Genomic DNA, 10,097 nt, shown 5'->3' with positions numbered 1-10,097 from the left:
CGGGAGGGAAACCTGTTGGGCTCGCGTGCACGTTTGAGTGGTCGGCCAAGGGTTGCTTGACGTTGGACTGTGGGCGCGTAGTGCTCGGCCTAGGTACATCCTTAGCCGAGGAGGGTACTCAGGAGGGAAACCTGTTGGGCTCGCGTGCACGTTTGAGTGGTCGGCCGAGGGTTGCTCGGCGTTAGTGCGCGTTAACCGAGGTCGGACTTGCATGATCGTGACCTAAACGTATGCATACAGTTAACTAGGGAGAGAGATGATTAATATTCAAAAATGTCTTTGCATTAATAAAGTGCCTCGTTAAAAACCTTGCCGACCCAAAACCCTCCTTAGGGAAAAAAGAGTCGGCCAAGGAAAAGAGTGCACTATTACATCAACTATAATACACTTTTAAATGTGAGGAGTTCCAGGTTCTCGGAATTGGTTCTCCTGATAAGTACTCTAGCTTGTATGCTCCGTTGTTTAGGTTGTGTCGTATTCAGAAGGGTCTGTCCCAATTTGGAGCAAGCTTTCCTTGTCTCGAATCTTTTCTCGCTTCGCCCGTGGCTCTCCAAACAAGATCTCCCTCTCTGAATTCTCTATGCTTCACCCTGCTGTCGAACCTTCTCTTGTAGCGTTGTTTCGTGGCCTCGGCCACGACTTGTGCTCGGTCTCGAGTGTTTTCTACGATGTCCAGGTTTATTCGGAGCTCGGCTTCATTATTCGACTCGTCAAAATGGGCTCGGCAAAATGAAGGCTCCCTGATTTCCACCGGAATCATCGCGTCAAACCCATAGACTAACCGGAAGGGGGTCTCTTGTGTGGTTGACTGAGGGGTGCATCGGTAGGCCCAAAGTACCTCGGGCAACTGTTCAGCCCATGCTCCCTTTGCTTCTCCCAGCCGCTTCTTCAACTCTGTCAGAATGACCTTGTTGGCGGACTCGGCCTGACCGTTCGTTTGTGGGTGCTCGACAGATGTGACCTTGTGTTGGATTCCTAGGCCGGCTAGAAACTCGTTGAGTTTTCGGTCGGTGAACTGAAGGCCGTTTTTGGTCACCAGGGTATGTGGGATGCCGAACCGAGTGATGATATTCCTCCATAGGAATTTTTGGACTTGATGGGCCGAGATACATGCCAAGGGCTCGGCTTCAATCCATTTGGTGAAGAGGTCCACGACAACAATGAGGAACTTGCATTGCCCCTTAGCAATCGGGAAAGGACCGAGTATGTCGGCCCCCCAAGTGGCGAGTGGCCATGCAGGAGGAATACAATGCAGCTGCTCGGCTGGTTGGTGAATCAGGTTGCCGTGTTTCTGACATGGTTGACACTTCTTCACAAACGTTTCGCAATCGGTGTTCATGGTCGGCCAATAGTACCCGGCTCGTAGTAGATTGGAGACGGTCGTTCTGGCTCCGAAGTGCATTCCACAAATTCCCTCGTGAACTTCCCGTATCACGTAATCAGCCTCGGTGGGGTCTAGGCACTTGAGTAGCGGAGTGGAGAACCCACGCCTGTATAGCAGGTCGGCGATGACGACGTATCTGCTAACCTGCGTTCTCAGCCGTTTTGCCTCGGTTGGGTCGGCTGGGGTGACACCATTGGTGATGAATGCCTTGATTTCATCTCGCCAATCCGGAGAGTCACTCTGGTCGGGGAGCTCGGTAACAACGTTTGCCACGACTTCTTCCTCAACACTAGGGTGGGCGAGTTCTTGCTGAATGATGGTTCTTAGTTGGCCTGGCTTCTTGGTTGCGGCTAATCTGGCCAATTGATCGGCTTTGGTGTTGTCCTCGCGCGGGATGTGCTCGACCAACACTTCTTGAAAGTTTGCCTTCAACTTTTGGTAAGCATGGTAGTACTTCATCATGTTGTGGTCTTTTACTTGGAAGCTACCGCCCACCTACTCGGCCACAACTTTGGAATCGGTCAGGCATTTGATTCTCGACGCACCCATGTCTTCGGCTAGTCTCAGTCCGGCCAACAGGGCTTCATACTCGGCTTGGTTGTTCGAAGCCTTGAACTGAAAACGGAGTGATTGTTCTAAGACTATCCTTTTGGGTCCCTCCAGGATCACTCCTGCTCCACTTCCTCGGCAATTCGAGGAACCGTCCACGTGGAGGGTCCAACAGTGCTCTTCGAATTGACTGTGGGGATGGAGCTCGTTTACGAAATCGGCCAGGCATTGAGCCTTGATCGGTCCTCTCGGTTTGAAGGTGATATCGAATTGCGAGAGCTCCATTGACCAGGCCATCATTCTTCCGGCGAGTTCAGGCTTGCCTAGGACTTTTGAGATCGGACAGTCAGTGTGAACGACTACTCGGTGGCTCTGGAAATAATGTCGTAGGCGTCGGGAAATGTGTATTAAGCCAAGCGCCACCTTTTTGATCAACTGGTATCGAGTTTCGGAATCTTGTAGGAGTCGGCTAACGAAATATACGGGAGCCTGGGTGCCTTCTTTTTCTTGCACTATAACCGAGCTGATTGCCTCTTCGGAAACGGTCAAATACACAAGTAGTGGGCTCAGAGGATCTGGTCTCACGAGGATCAGCGGCGTCGCTAAGGTCGTTTTCAATGTTGTAAAGGCTTCTTCGCACGATTCGTTCCACGAGAATGCCGAAGCCTTGCGTAAGAGCTTCGTCATCGGACTTATCTTGTCGGCCAAACGGGGGAGGAATCGGGACAGCGCGACCAACCTTCCTGACAGTCGCTGTAATTCCTTGAGGTTATTTGGGCTTCGCATGTTCAACACGGCCTGGCACTTGTCTCGATTTGCCTCTATCCCCCTTTCTGAAAGCATAAACCCTAGGAACTTGCCCCCCTTCACCCCGAAGGTGCACTTCTCGGGGTTGAGTCTCATGTTGTGCTTGCGTAGTTCACCGAAGATTTCGGCTAGGTCAGCTACGTGATCGGCCTGGGAATCGGACTTGACCACCATATCGTCCACATAAATCTCAATGTTTCGGCCGATTTGACCTTGAAACACTTTGTCCATTAACCTCTGGTAGGTCGCCCCGGCATTCTTCAGTGTGAACGGCATGACTCGGTAACAAAAGTTGGTGTTCTCGGTGATAAACGCCGTCTTCTCCTCGTCGGCCGGGTACATCTTTATCTCGTTGTAGCCGGAATAGGCGTCGAGGAAGCTGAAGATGGAGTGTCCGGATGCCCCGTCAACAAGTCGGTCAATGCAGGGTAATGGATAGGCTTCCTTGGGGCAAGCTTTGTTGAGGTCGGTGTAGTCGGTGCACATTCTCCACTTTCCGTTTGCTTTTTTGACCAGAACCACGTTAGCTAGCCAAGTCGTGTACGTAACTTCCCTTATGAATTTAGCCTGTAGCAATTTTTTTACCTCAGCATTTGCGGCCTTTCACTTCTCGTCCCCCATTTTTCTTTTCTTTTGTGCGACTGGTCGTGCGTCTCGGCATACGGCCAGTCGGTGGCACATGAATTTGGGATCTATTCTTGGCATGTCTGATGCCGTCCACGTGAAGAGGTCTCGGTTGTCCCTAACTACACGCTTGACTCGGTTTGAGTCGATCTCGATCAGCTGGGATCCCATGTTTGTTACTTTCTCGGGTGTTCTGCCAAGTTGAAAAGGCATGAGGTCCTCGACAGGCTCGATTCGTTCTTCTTCACCTAACCGAGGATCGAGGTCAATGTCTTCAGTCGTCTGCTGCCTTACTACATTCACACCTTTCGTCTTCGGGGGGTCGGCTAGTGGCTGCACTTTAAGGCTGGAGAGATAACACTCTCTTGCCGTTTTCTGGTCGGCATGCACGGTTATCACTTGTCCATCTCTCGAAGGGAACTTCATGCACAGGTGGGGGGTCGAGACGATGGCTCCTAGTGCGTTGATCGAGGGTCGGCCTAGAAGGATATTGTACGATGTGTTCGCGTGCACCACAATGTAACGGATTTTAATCTCTTTGAAAGACTTTTGATCGAAGCCGAAACGGGTGTATAGGTCAATACATCCTCTCGTCATCACTCTTTCGCCTGAGAAGCCTACCAGTGGTTCGTGGTATGGTTCTAGGCACTCCTCCGGGATCCCAAGCTGCACAAACGTATTCCAGTACAAGATGTTAGCCGAGCTCCCTTGGTCGACCAATGTTTTCTTCACAATGCAGTTGTGCATTTCGACTGAAATCACCATGGGGTCGTCTCGGACGGGGTCGACGCCCTGGAAATCTCGGTCGGAGAAAGTTATAGAAGGCATTCTCGGCATCTTCGGCTGGTTTACACTCACTGTTCACTGATCGTACGGCACGGAGGTGTCTCTTTTGCGCGGAAGATGTGGAACCTCCCCTGGTGAAGCCTCCGGCTATGGTGTTTATTACCTTCCTTGGTTGGTCATTGCCTTCTCGGGAATGCCGCGAGTGATCTCTCCTTTCGGCCGACCGGGATCGGCGCCGCCGATCCCTCGGCGGTGGTGCTTCCCGAGAGTTGTAGTCACCTCCCCTTGACTGGTGGTTTTGAGAGGTGAAGAAGCTCGTGAGGTGACCCTGTTTGATAAGGTCCTCAAGCTTGTCTTTTAGTGCTGAACATTCTTCCGTTGAGTGCCCCCTGTTTCGGTGGAATCGGCACATCTTGGCCTTGTCGGTCCTAGGGGGTGTTTTCGCCCTTTTCGGCATCACGAGGATCTCTGATGCAAGGGCCTGCTCCATTACTTTGGCCCTACTCGCATTAAGGGGAGTATACGCTGTATAACGTGGGCCCCTCGGGGGACGAGTGCTCGAGGGGTCGGCATTCGGCTTTCTCATCGGCTCTCGACCAAATTCTTTTCGGCTATGGCCCTCCTCGGCCCTGGCTTGATTTTTGGTCTCTGCCAGCTCCTCCATTTGCATATACTTTTCAGCTCGGCGTCGGAGATCATTCATATCAACAGGAGGCTTCTTGCACAAGCTATTCACAAATGGCCCCGACCTGAGAGCAGTGATCAGCCGGTCCATCGCCACGGTCGGGTTAAGGTCGTCGATCTCCATGGCGACTTTGTTGAATCGGTCCATGAAACTTCTCAAACTTTCTTTCTTCTCTTGATGAACCCCCGCTAAGGCTAAAGAGGTCGTCTTGTACGGTTTACTCGTCGTGAACTGGAGGGTGAATTGGGATGACAACTCGTTGAACAAGTCGATAGAGGAACTCGGCAACCTCGTGAACCAACTCAGGGCCCTTCCTTTCAGTGACATGGGGAATATTCGGCACAAGGCCGAGTCGTCTTGAGTAGAGAGGGTTGTTTGTGTTAGGAAAACATTCAAGTGTTCTTCGGGGTCGGTGGACCCATCAAACTTCTCGATTGGAAAGCTCTTCCAGTGGTCTAAGAAGGTTGCTTCCATTATCCTTCGGGAGAAGGGATGCCTTAGTGAATGAGTGTTGGTGTCGGCCTTGTTGCCTATCAAAGAGGTGGCTGGTGTTCGAGTGACCTGATCGATCGGAATGTGATAGGCTGACTCCTCTATGAGTGTAGGAGTGGTCGGCACGTAGGTTCGGTTCAGATTTCGGAGCTCGGCATTTTGTCGACGCAACTCTGCCAGCTCCTTGGCATCGACTTCTCTCTGTCTTCGGATAGCCGCCATTTCTTCGCATGCGCGCAAGTCATCTTGGAGGTCGGGCTGAGCTTGATTAATATTATGCTGGACCTCTTGTATCACAGGATCCGGTTGGGTCTGAGGCATTCCGTATGGAAAACGTTCCTGGTTATTCATGGCGGGATTGTTCTCGGGAATATGTATCGGTTGAGTCGTTGTTGATTGTCCTTTGCGTGTTACTACCATATCTCGGTCTCAGTCATAGAATTCTAAGGGGCTGAAGCGTCTCTTCGGCCCTACGGTGGGCGCCAAATGTTCCTGTGTTAGGATACACACTTCACTTATCCTTGTTGTAGAGGGTCTGATCCTGGGTCTCGGTCTTCTCGTTCCTATCCGGGTAGTCCGATGTGAGGGGGGGTGTGCCTGCAAAGACACTCTAACGCTCAAGTAAGTGCTCGGCGTAATAAATGTGGTAGTTGAAAGTTAGTTACATACCTCGTTGGGGTCCTATTTATAGGTGTTCTTATTGGGCCGTGATTAGGGATTGGGCCCCGAAAAATTAGGGGGGCTAATTCGATGTATTATGTTAATTAAGCTCTCCGTAATCATCCTAGCGCAGGTACGGGGCTCGGCCGAGCGCACCGAACGTTCCGTTCAATCCGTGAGTGGTCAGGGATCTCGAGTATTCAGCCTTAATGTTCCGTTCAATTCGCGAGTGGTCGGCGGGTTCGGGTTCTCGAGCTCGGGTATTCGGCCTGGTCGGCCACCATACGGTATAGGTTTTATTTTGTCAACCTTTTTTAAACTATTTTTAGTGTTTTGACTTAGCATTTGTCTTGTATCATTGCATATCCTTATTTTAATTTTAATTTAAATGTGAATGAGAATGTGATTGAAAATTTGTGTAATATCACCGTTGTCCGCCAAAGAACTACCAATCTTCTGGCAGTGGTACAATGAAACGCCAAGTTAAAATATATCTTGTATGCAAGGCATTAACGAATTTCAGCTGTTAAAAGTTTGCACCAAAAAGATTTGTCATAAAATCTTCCAAAATGTGTAGAAATAAATGTTGGTGATTGTCGAAATTTTCTTGAATTTGTTGTTGTGTTGGAGTGAATGCAAATGAATGAATAGATTGTTCCTTATATTCATTTTTCATAGTTTGAATTTCTAATTGTTAATTAACGGCTTTGCGGTTGTTGCGTCCTAATGCAAAGAAGTTTTTGAGAGTGAAGAGTGGAACAAAAAACAAAAATGGGAGAGTTGGAAAGTAACTTTATCAAAAAGACAAGTTTTGCGCTTAATATACAAACTACTATTTAATTATGTATAAAATATTTATTATATATAACTAAAGTTTATAGTATATATATATATATATTAATATATATATATATGCTATATTTAATATATAAACTATATTTAAAATGTATATAAATAGCTATTTTTAAAATTTAAGTTATATTTTAAACTTATGATAAATAATTTATATTGTGACAATTATTTTTATTTATTAATAATTTATTTTAAAATATTAAAATTTAATTTATAAATAGATGTTGATAAATAAAAATCGAATGAAATCAGAAGTTAAAAACAATTCTTGAAAACTCTTTCGTGGAAGAAATGCACTTAAAAACTTGTTTTTGAAAGAGAAATTTCTAAAAATATTTTCGTTCAAAATAAATTTTGATGTGTCAGAATATAATTAAAACCCAACAAAATGAAAACTAATAAAGTCCTCTTGGAGTTCTAATCCTCATAACATCAACTAGGAGATGGAACATGAGTTCAACTGGACAAACATCCCAATATGAGTGTCAAATTGCTAGAAGCACCAATCTTAGTTAATGTATATGAACATTTGTTACCCTAAAGGATAATGACCAATTTTGTTGCTGAAGGGACCTAATCTTTTGAATGATAAGGAGATAAGGATGCCACCATAACCAATTTCATCAATTAAAGATTTAAATTCCAAACTCCAAGTCAAATTCAAACCATGATCAATGGCCAAATGTTAAACATTTAGACTAGTAGAGATACAACAATTTCTTGATAATCCTTGTATCCAATTTCCATGATGGTCCCTAAGAATGCCACCATAACCAGTTTCCCTGGGGTTACCAAAAAAGTTTGTCTATGTTCAACTTCACTACCTTTGTAGTAGGATGACACCACTAAACAATGATGTTACCTTCGACATGCTCTATGTTGGTATCATCTTGAAGAATGGAACCATAGATATTATTTAGGATTTGTCACTCAGACCAAATAACTTGTTGAAATATTTTCTTGTTCCTAACTCTCTACAGCATCCAACACGTGACAGTAAAGAGGATTCCATCGTTCCCTCTAACATGTGTTTTAAGCTAGAAGTCACATCAAAGTTATTCTTATTTATATCCAAGTGAGACCCCAACTTAGATCAAATATGCACAAACTTGTGATAATCACAAAGCACATGATAAATAGACTCCTCCACATGGCCACACCTACAACAAGAAGCATCTAAAGAAATATGTCATTCAAACCAACATAAGTTAGTAGGAAGGGACTTTATGTAACATAACCAAAGGAAGTGTCTAATATTTTTGGGAACATTCAAAGTTCAAAACCAAGAGACATTTTCAAATTTTTGACCCTAAATGCATGGTACACCCTTTAGACAACCACTAGTAAGTAGTTTTGGTTAAACAATATCCTGATATCAAGGGCTCTTAAAATGATTACATCATCATAAGATGGATTCAACAAAAGACTTTTTCTTTTTGTTGAATGGCAAGTGGGATGTTTGTGTAACACCCGACTAATTCCAAGCATCATTCTTCCAAATATTCTAAACTTGCATGTGAACATCATGTTGAGAAATAGTGTTATTTGAGAGCCATTTGTCAAACCACAAAGAAATATTTTCTTCCCTAATCTTAATATGAAAGAAAAGTGTAAAGATATTAGTTGCCTTCATAAGAGACCATTAGTTATAAGAGTACCCATATTAAGTGCTCACTCAAAGGATAACACAAGAGGGGACGCATGTATCTACCAAAATTTCCCCTATAGGTTATCATATTCATGCATTCTAGACGTGCTTCCTGAATAAGAATATATTTGTTTCTTGGACAGGACGAATGCCGAGACTCCCTTTGTTTTTAGGAAGAATTAAGGTGTCCCAATTAACCTAATGAATGACATTATTTTCCATATAAATCATCTAAATGAAGAATCTATCGCATCACAAACAACTCCATGGATAATCCCAAGCGTGTGGTTCAGCAGTAGGGGTTGATCCACGCTTAAGCAAGGTCAAGGGTTCGAATCTTGCCTTGTGTATGTAGCCGCGTTAAATCTTGGGACTAGCTATCTCACCCTTTGAGGTGCCTCTAACGTAGCGAGGAGATTAGTCACTACTATCGGCGGTGGATATTCCAAGGACGAACAAAAAAAAAAACTCATCCATGGATCTATAAATTTTACATGGTATATAAAAGAATAATTGTATAGAAGTAAATTGGTTTTTTTATATAACAGATTGTATTTAATATATAAGAGTAAATTATTTTATTTTTTTTCAACTTGAAAGAGCTCTCATTCAATTATTGCTTTTGTGCAAAAATTACATGTTAGGAGTGGGCCAAATAAGACTTACTGGGCCGAATAGAAGAGTCGAAGTGGAACCCTGATTTTAGGCTTATGTCATCAATAAACCATTATCAGGCTTGACCAGTAGCGAAAATCATTAATGTAAGGCCGTGGATACAACTAAAGAATAAAATGATCAGGCCTTTGGGCCCGTCTATGTTTTAAAAAAAAAAAATCAGACGTCGTACACATACAACAACAGTAGAAACTAGAAAGCACATGCATGATTCTTTAGAGCTTCAACTAATTTCACCGTTTGTGGTTAATTTATAGGTGCTAAAAAAAAGAATAGAATTTTCTATTTTCAATTTTTTTTCCATTTAAATGTTTTCTTTGTTACATAGCAAGGAACTCAATACTCTTAAACTTTTTAAATTTCTACCAATAATCAATAAGTGCATTAATATTAACAATAGTTAAGGGTATAATAAAAAAGATATTTAATTTTGCATTAACATTGTAAAACAATAATCAAATTAAAATATATAAAAATTGTTAAAATGTCAAATAAAATAAATTAGGAAGAATATAATTTCTTATAGTGCAATAAATTATCTTAGAATCAACACTTCTCCTGTATGCTTATCAAGTTGCCACTGCATTTAAAGTCAAGATTGAAGTAGAATGAATTGAAGCAAGCTGCGATAGCTTGTTTTACGTTTGGAAGTTTGGTGTTCACCGTATGTTACTATGAATCTAGAACGGGGTTGGTGATCAACAACTTCCATGATTTTAAGTGTCAGAAGACTTCAATTTGACAATACTCCTAACATATAAAACACATCTAAAACGAACTATGACATAAGAGAAGATCGTCCATGCAATAAAAATATTTGATAGAAAATGTTTATAATTTCTCGTAATATCTCAACTTTCATATTCCGTGCCTACCATGTACTCGTAATCTTTTTTACTTTCGTACAAGTACTGCACCCAAACCAAATCATTGGT

The sequence above is a fragment of the Cajanus cajan genome, chromosome 1, assembly GCF_000230855.2.
Source record: "Cajanus cajan strain Asha chromosome 1, NIPB_CcT2T_4, whole genome shotgun sequence".
Lineage (NCBI taxonomy): Eukaryota > Viridiplantae > Streptophyta > Magnoliopsida > Fabales > Fabaceae > Cajanus > Cajanus cajan.
Note: the sequence above shows the minus strand (reverse complement) of the source record.